The sequence below is a fragment of the Microtus pennsylvanicus genome, chromosome 4, assembly GCF_037038515.1.
Source record: "Microtus pennsylvanicus isolate mMicPen1 chromosome 4, mMicPen1.hap1, whole genome shotgun sequence".
NCBI lineage: Eukaryota > Metazoa > Chordata > Mammalia > Rodentia > Cricetidae > Microtus > Microtus pennsylvanicus.
This window is the reverse complement of record NC_134582.1, coordinates 127,011,582-127,018,349: the sequence shown is the minus strand read 5'-3', so window position 1 is coordinate 127,018,349 and position 6,768 is coordinate 127,011,582. Positions and strand designations below refer to the sequence as shown.

The window sequence follows — 6,768 nt, the reverse complement described above, 5'->3', positions numbered from 1 at the left end:
AAGGTAAGACATTTTGAAACCCTGTATAACTATTCTGAGGAAAAATGGTTTTTTTTTTGGGAGGGGTACTTCTGGGTGACCACACGTGTGGAGACATCAAATACTGTTATATCTTCTGGACATGATTCACAAGGGAGCAACAGAGCATCAGAATGAAAACGGGGTTGGAGAGATGGCTCAGCATTTAAGAGCACTGGCTGCTCACCCCCACCACCCACGTGGTGGTTCTCAACCATCTGTAATCCTGTCCCAGGGTCCCTCTCTGGCCTCCTCCCGCTCCAGGCACACATGTGGTACACAGACATGCATGCAGGCAAAATACCCATACACATGAAAAATAAATAGACTTGATGGGGCATGGGGGCACATGTCTTTAATCCCAGCACTCAGGAAGCAGAGGTAGGTGAATCTCTATGAGTTCGAGGCCAGCTAAGGCTACATAGTCTGACTCAAGTAAAACAAAACGAAACAAATAAAAAAGGAAAACTGATGTTCCCTTCTCTACTTCAAACCGTGGCTCCCAGGCTCTGGGGCCTTGTAGGGATGACAGCCAATGTAGACTAATGAAGACAGGTGGAGGAGCACGGGGTGATGGGGAGCTGTGAAAGATCCCCTCAGAGGCCAGACTCATAGCTATGGTGGTTTGTAGACACCCCACCCCCCACAAAGTTAAAGAAAAACTCAAAACCAACCACCCCAGGACTCTGGACACTAGCCAAAGACAGACAGCACATTGAGAAACATTTACTCATGGAATACCTAGAGCCTGTGGCAGGCAGGAGCAGTAGAAACTTCAGCCATCTTTGCTGGCTCTGCTCCTGACTCCACCCTCTCCCTTGGACAGCCAGTCACTTCCTTAGCAAGGGCTTAGCCAGGACAGACAGCAGCCTTGCTGCCGAGAGGTTAAATCAATTTTGAGCAGAGGGCACCCCTCACCCCAAGACATAGTATTGACACTAAGCTATAGAACTTACTAGAAAACAATTGAAAGAAAGTCCAGGCTCTGTACACCAGAGGATGTCGTCCTGTCTGGGCTGAGGAGCTGTGAATGGCACTGACGTGCTCACAAGGACAGCCAGAGGCACAGTGGATACTCCGGCCATCTTTGTTAGCTCTGCTTCCCACTCCACCCTCTTCCTTGGCTATGACCTGCGTGCAAGTGAAGATTTTGATGTCCAGCTTAATAAAGTCTCACATCTTCTGACAACTTCGTGTGTAAACTATTATCATTTGCTTTCTTCTTTTTTGTGGTCCTGAGGATGGAAACCAGGGGCTTACGACTGCACTTCTGTGCTGGTGCTCCATCACCAAGTCACAGCTCGATGATGCCATAGGGGTCTTCCTTTCCTCTCGGTTTCTTTTTTATTAGGGTGGCGTGTCTCTCTATTATTTAGCCCTAGCTCTCCTGGAAACCGCCATGTAGAAGAGCCTGGCCTAGAACTCACAGAGATCCACCTGCCTCGGCCTCTGGAGGGCTGGGATTAAAGGTGTATGCCACTTTGCCTGACTTTCAGTATCATATTATGAAAGCAGTTATTGAGGTGGTTCAAGAACTTTCATCCCAAAAATTCAGACCGATTTTGGGGTTCTGCTCCTCTCCAGAAGTAGGGTGATGATGAAAATGTACATTTTTATCTCCATGAGGTGGGGACCAAAGTATTTCTTTAAAATGCAACCAAATAGCACTCAGTATCTGCAAACCACAGTCTGATCTCACCTGCATGAGCACTCAGTATCTACAAACCACGGTCTGATCTCACCTGCATGCTTTCACCTGCATGCCTTCACCTGCATGCCTTCACCTGCATGCACTTCACCTGCATGCCTTCACCTGCATGCCTTCACCTGCATGCACTTCACCTGCATGCCTTCACCTGCATGCCTTCACCTGCATGCCTTCACCTGCATGCTTTCACCTGCATGCCTTCACCTGCATGCCCTTCACCTGCATGCCTTCACCTTCATGCACTTCACCTGCATGCCTTCACCTGCATGCACTTCACCTGCATGCACTTCACCTGCATGCCTTCACCTGCATGCTTTCACCTGCATGCCTTCACCTGCATGCCTTCACCTGCATGCCTTCACCTGCATGCACTTCACCTGCATGCCTTCACCTGCATGCCTTCACCTGCATGCACTTCACCTGCATGCCTTCACCTGCATGCCTTCACCTGCATGCACTTCACCTGCATGCCTTCACCTGCATGGCTTCACCTGCATGGCTTCACCTGCATGCCTTCACCTGCATGCACTTCATCTGCATGCCTTCACCTGCATGTACTTCACCTGCATGCCTTTACCTGCATGCACTTCAGATTGGTATGATCAGTTGTATAGAGGAATTTTTCTTTCTCTGTCTAGTTCTATCCTTCTGTCTCTGTCTCTCTCTGTCTCTGTCTCTTTCTCTCTATGTGTAAGGAAGCATGAGTGGATGAGAGAAACTCTCAGTTTTGTACGATGAAGGACTCTGGCAGCCGTCTATCTTGTAAGTTAAGAACCCGGTGTTTCTTATCTCCTTAACACTTTGTCCTACAAAAGCACATGCAAGGTGTACCCGAAGAGCCAGGTGCACACTTTACAATGCCCAGTATAAAATGAAAACAAAACTAAACAAAAGTCAAGCTATCAACTGCAGGTCTTTAAACTCCACGTGAGGCCCTGCTGCCTGGGCAAATCACATGCTCAGAACGTGCAAGTGTGTCTCCTGACGGAGAGATCACCCCTTCCCCAGGTGACAGTCTTCACTGGAAGAATTTCCCATCATCCACTGCTCATCATTAATCTCCTTCTCCACAGCCATTCTCTGGAGACTTGCCCCAGTTCTCCGGGGTTCTGAACACTGGCTCCAGTTTCCTGTTTATCTGTAGCTGGGAGGTGTGGGTGAGGCTTGCTTCGGTGAGCATAGTAAACACATCTCTGTCATGGCCTCTCCCACCTGGCTCCTCCTTTTGTGGCTGACTAACTTCTTGAACTCAGCTGGGTGTGGTAGGAGACTCATAAAGGTCCTGTGAAACAGAATGACTGGCAGGAATTCTTGGCATGTGTTTCCTCAGTAGTCAATCCTTTTTGGTTTAGTGGGTTCTGAAGGGTAGATGGAGGTAACTCACCTGCTGGGGAGTGCCAGGTGCCAGCCACTCCTGTGAACCCTGCCTCCCTGGCACTGGCTCAGAAAGGCCGATCACACCACCAGCTCAGCTTCTCGCTTGATTTTTTCTCAGCCTTAGTCTTTTTGCCTGTTTCTGATTAACAGGAACAATGGGTGCTGGCACCATGCCTTGGGGTGTACACAGAGCTTTTTGGATATTAGAATGTTTTTTTTCCCCAGGTTCCCTTCAGGCATGCTAAAATGCAAGGATAAAGACTCTACTTCCAAGCCTTTTTCAGAGATTGTCCAAGCTGCACCCTAACCCCAAGGTTCAAGCCCCTTCCTTCTGACACTCTAGGCCATGCTGTGGGTGAAGGCTATGGAGGGCATCAGATGTGTGCAGATTACAATGGTAAGTGAACACTTCTAGAGGAAGTCCTCTGATGCTGTGTTGGAACTTCTAGGATGACCTTGAACCCTGGATCTCCCAGGAGAATGGTTGAGACAGCAAGGGCCTGAGAGCTGTAGAGATAGATATACACATACCCTCTCCACATCTTAATTCCCCAAGCTTGTGATTGTGCTCATTTACTTAGCAGAAGAAACTTTTACACCTGATTAAGTGAAGGCTCCTGGTGTAATGAGACTGCCTGGGTTATGCAGGGGGGTCTGATGTAACCCCAAGATCATTGTCAAGGGGAGGCAGGCTCGAGTATAAGGTGTGACCAGGAAACAGAAGGTAGAATGATGCAATTGCCAGTTGATTCCTGAGGAAAAGAATGTTGGCAGTTTCTAGAAGCTGGTCAAGGGTGAAATAAGGAAACATAATTATTTCTCTTGCATCTTCCAGAAGGAATGCAGCAGCTTTGTCCACACCTTCACAGGATAGTGAAACCCACTCCAGGCTTCTGACCTCCAGGACTGGAAGGCCATGCAGATCTCAGCGGTTAAGTCTTTAGGCTTGCAACTATTGGTCATAGCAGCAAGCAGAAGCTAATATGCTCTACCTCTGTCCATAGGGAGTTTTCTGACCTTTCAATTGGTGATTCCCCCCACACCCCCGTGGCCATCTTTATTAATAGATCATCCACTTCTGCAGCTGGAATTTCATCGTATTTCCATGCCGAGTCACGAACAGTGACAAAGAAACTGTCGGCTACTCAGAGATAACTGAGCTTTCATAGCTCACTCTCTTTTACAGGCAGACTATAAAGAGATGCAGTCTAGAACGCACAATGGTTTTAGTCACTCAGGATTTAAATGGGATCTTGAAGGATGCAGACAAATCCCAGCACAGTAAGGACGAGCTGAGACGCTGTGCAACTGTTCAAGGGTTCCCGGCGCTGCATCTCCGCCACTAGCTGAATCTTGCACTAACACCAAATGCAGGCACTAAGTTGACTTCGGGGCTGTGCACAGGAACCCAAAGGCAGGAAAACACTAAAGGTTGCTGAGAGCATCCAGCCCAGGAAGGACTTTACCTTTCAGGAGCTCTAGACAGGCACCGCCCCCAGTGCTCACACGGCTGACTTTATCCTCTGCATCACATTCGGCACAGCAAGTGGCAGCGTCTCCACCACCTGTGATAGTGATGAAGCCTCTAAGGCTGCATCAAGCCCCAAGACCGTGAGGGACTTGGTTCCCCTGGCAAAAGCTTCCCATTCAAATCCCCCAACAGGTCCGTTCCAAACAATCTGCTTAGCCTCTTTCTTGCTGCTCTCAGGACCACAGTCCAAGCCCAGCCAGCCAGCAGGTATACCAGAGGCCACAGCAGCTTGGCCTGTCCTGGGTTCTCATCAAATATGTCATCAGTGACAAAGTCAACAGGCAAGGTAATCTTCACACTGTTTTCTTAGCTTTGGACACGAGATCTTTGACAATCTTGGCTCCTTCTTCATCACACAGGAAGTGCCAATCTCCATGTTGTTGAGCACCTTGAGAAAGGTAAAGGCCATTCCACCACCAGGGATTATCTCATGACTTTGTCCAGCATATTATTGATCAACTGGATCTTGTCTGAAATTTTTACTCCTCCCAAGATAGCCAGGAAGAGTTGCTCAGAACTCTCCAAAGCTTTGGCAAAGTAGTTCAGCTCTGTCTTCCTCAAAAATCCACCAGCCTTCTGTGGCAGATTCACACCCACCATGGAGCTATGGGCTCAGTGTGCAGTCCCAAAAGCATCGCTGACATAGACATCCCCAAGTTTGGACAGTGAGGCTCGGAAAGCATCAGTCTTGGCTGGCTCAGCTTTAATCTTGTTCCCAGAAGCATCCTTTCCCTTCCCTTCTTCCTCTACCTGAAAGTGGTGGTTCTCCAGCAGGATAGCAGTGCCAGCTTCTGGGTTGGCCCACACAATCCTGTATGAACAGAACATCTTTGCCCAGCAGAGATGAGTTCCACGGCACCTGTCTCTAAGGAGTACTTGTCAGGCATGGGAACACCATCAGGCTGGTCTAGGTGGCTCTCAAGGACTTGGCTCCATTGTCCAAGCCGAATTTGATGCTTGGGACAGCAGCCTTGACTTTTTGGTTATTTGTTATCTGGTTGTTCTTCATAGAAACACTGAAGTCCACCCTCATCATGACCCGCTTCCCCTTCATGTCCAGCTTGTTCAAAGCCAGCTTGTCAGACATTGACGTCTTGGCAACGTAGTAGGATCAAAAGGCCCAGACCTGAAGAAGAACTCAACTGGTGATTTCTTTCTCCTTCTAAGGTGTTTTTCTTTCGGGAGCATCATGCAAGCACATAAAATATTTAAAAGAACCTCTAAAGTAGCTATGTACGTTTTCCGCTGAAACCCTATGTGGAAGTCTAACCCAAAACAGAATTGCAGCTTCTTTGTTAAGTTGGAGACCTACATCAGATGAGGTGGAGGCAGCAATGATGAGAAAGCAGGAACTGTGTGTGTAAGATTGACTGATAACTACCCACGCAGACACTCACGTCTCTTTTAACTGGGGCAGAGTTTGAAATACCATCATTATGAATGAGGTGTGTAGGTCTATTTTATTTGTGGGGCTCAAGGCGATACGAAAGAATAGACCTCATCTTCAAGCAATTTATTTTTCAAGAGTCTCATTTCAAATCTCTTCCTGTCGGGAAGCTTAAGCCGCAAGGTCGTGTCCCTTTCTTCCACGTTGGTTTTAGTCATAACTAGTTTCTCATAGCTATTGAAGTTGGCGTTTGTAGTCTCCTGAGTCTCTGGGGAAGTCCCTCACCCTTTGCCTTACCCCATTTGGTATTTTCCTGTTCACCTTAGCGTCCAGTTCAGCAGGGAGCAGACTCAGAGATCCCCTTGCAGGTCTCTGTTGTTGGTGTCTAGAGTAGAGGACATCCTTAGACACGGAGATCAAATAACCTAAGGGCAAAGAGGGCAGCAGACACCCAGCCTTTTCTGTCGGCACCGACATTCTCTGGGAGGAGGCCAAGGGCAACATCAACACAGCCGGGCTGTGAAATCAAAGCCCCGGTTAAAAATAAGCAAACAAACAGAGTGGGCTGGGATTACTACCCCTTTATTAAAAGCAACCGAGGACAAGACAAAACAAACATAAACGTGGAGGAGGGTTATTAAACGTAAATTCATCTTGTAGAGGAAAATTGCGAATGTAGTCACTTCCTGGAAGGCTACAGAAAGCAAACTGAAACTCACGTATAGGTAATATTCCTTTAGTGTTGCT

The 6,768-nt window shown here is 48.0% G+C and overlaps 1 pseudogene; it reads right to left on the bottom strand.

Annotated features, from left to right (window-relative positions):
- Positions 1-4,528: 4,528 nt before the first annotated feature.
- On the bottom strand, positions 4,529-5,721 carry LOC142848933 (phosphoglycerate kinase 1-like; annotated as a pseudogene).
- Between the last annotated feature and the right edge of the window lie 1,047 nt (positions 5,722-6,768).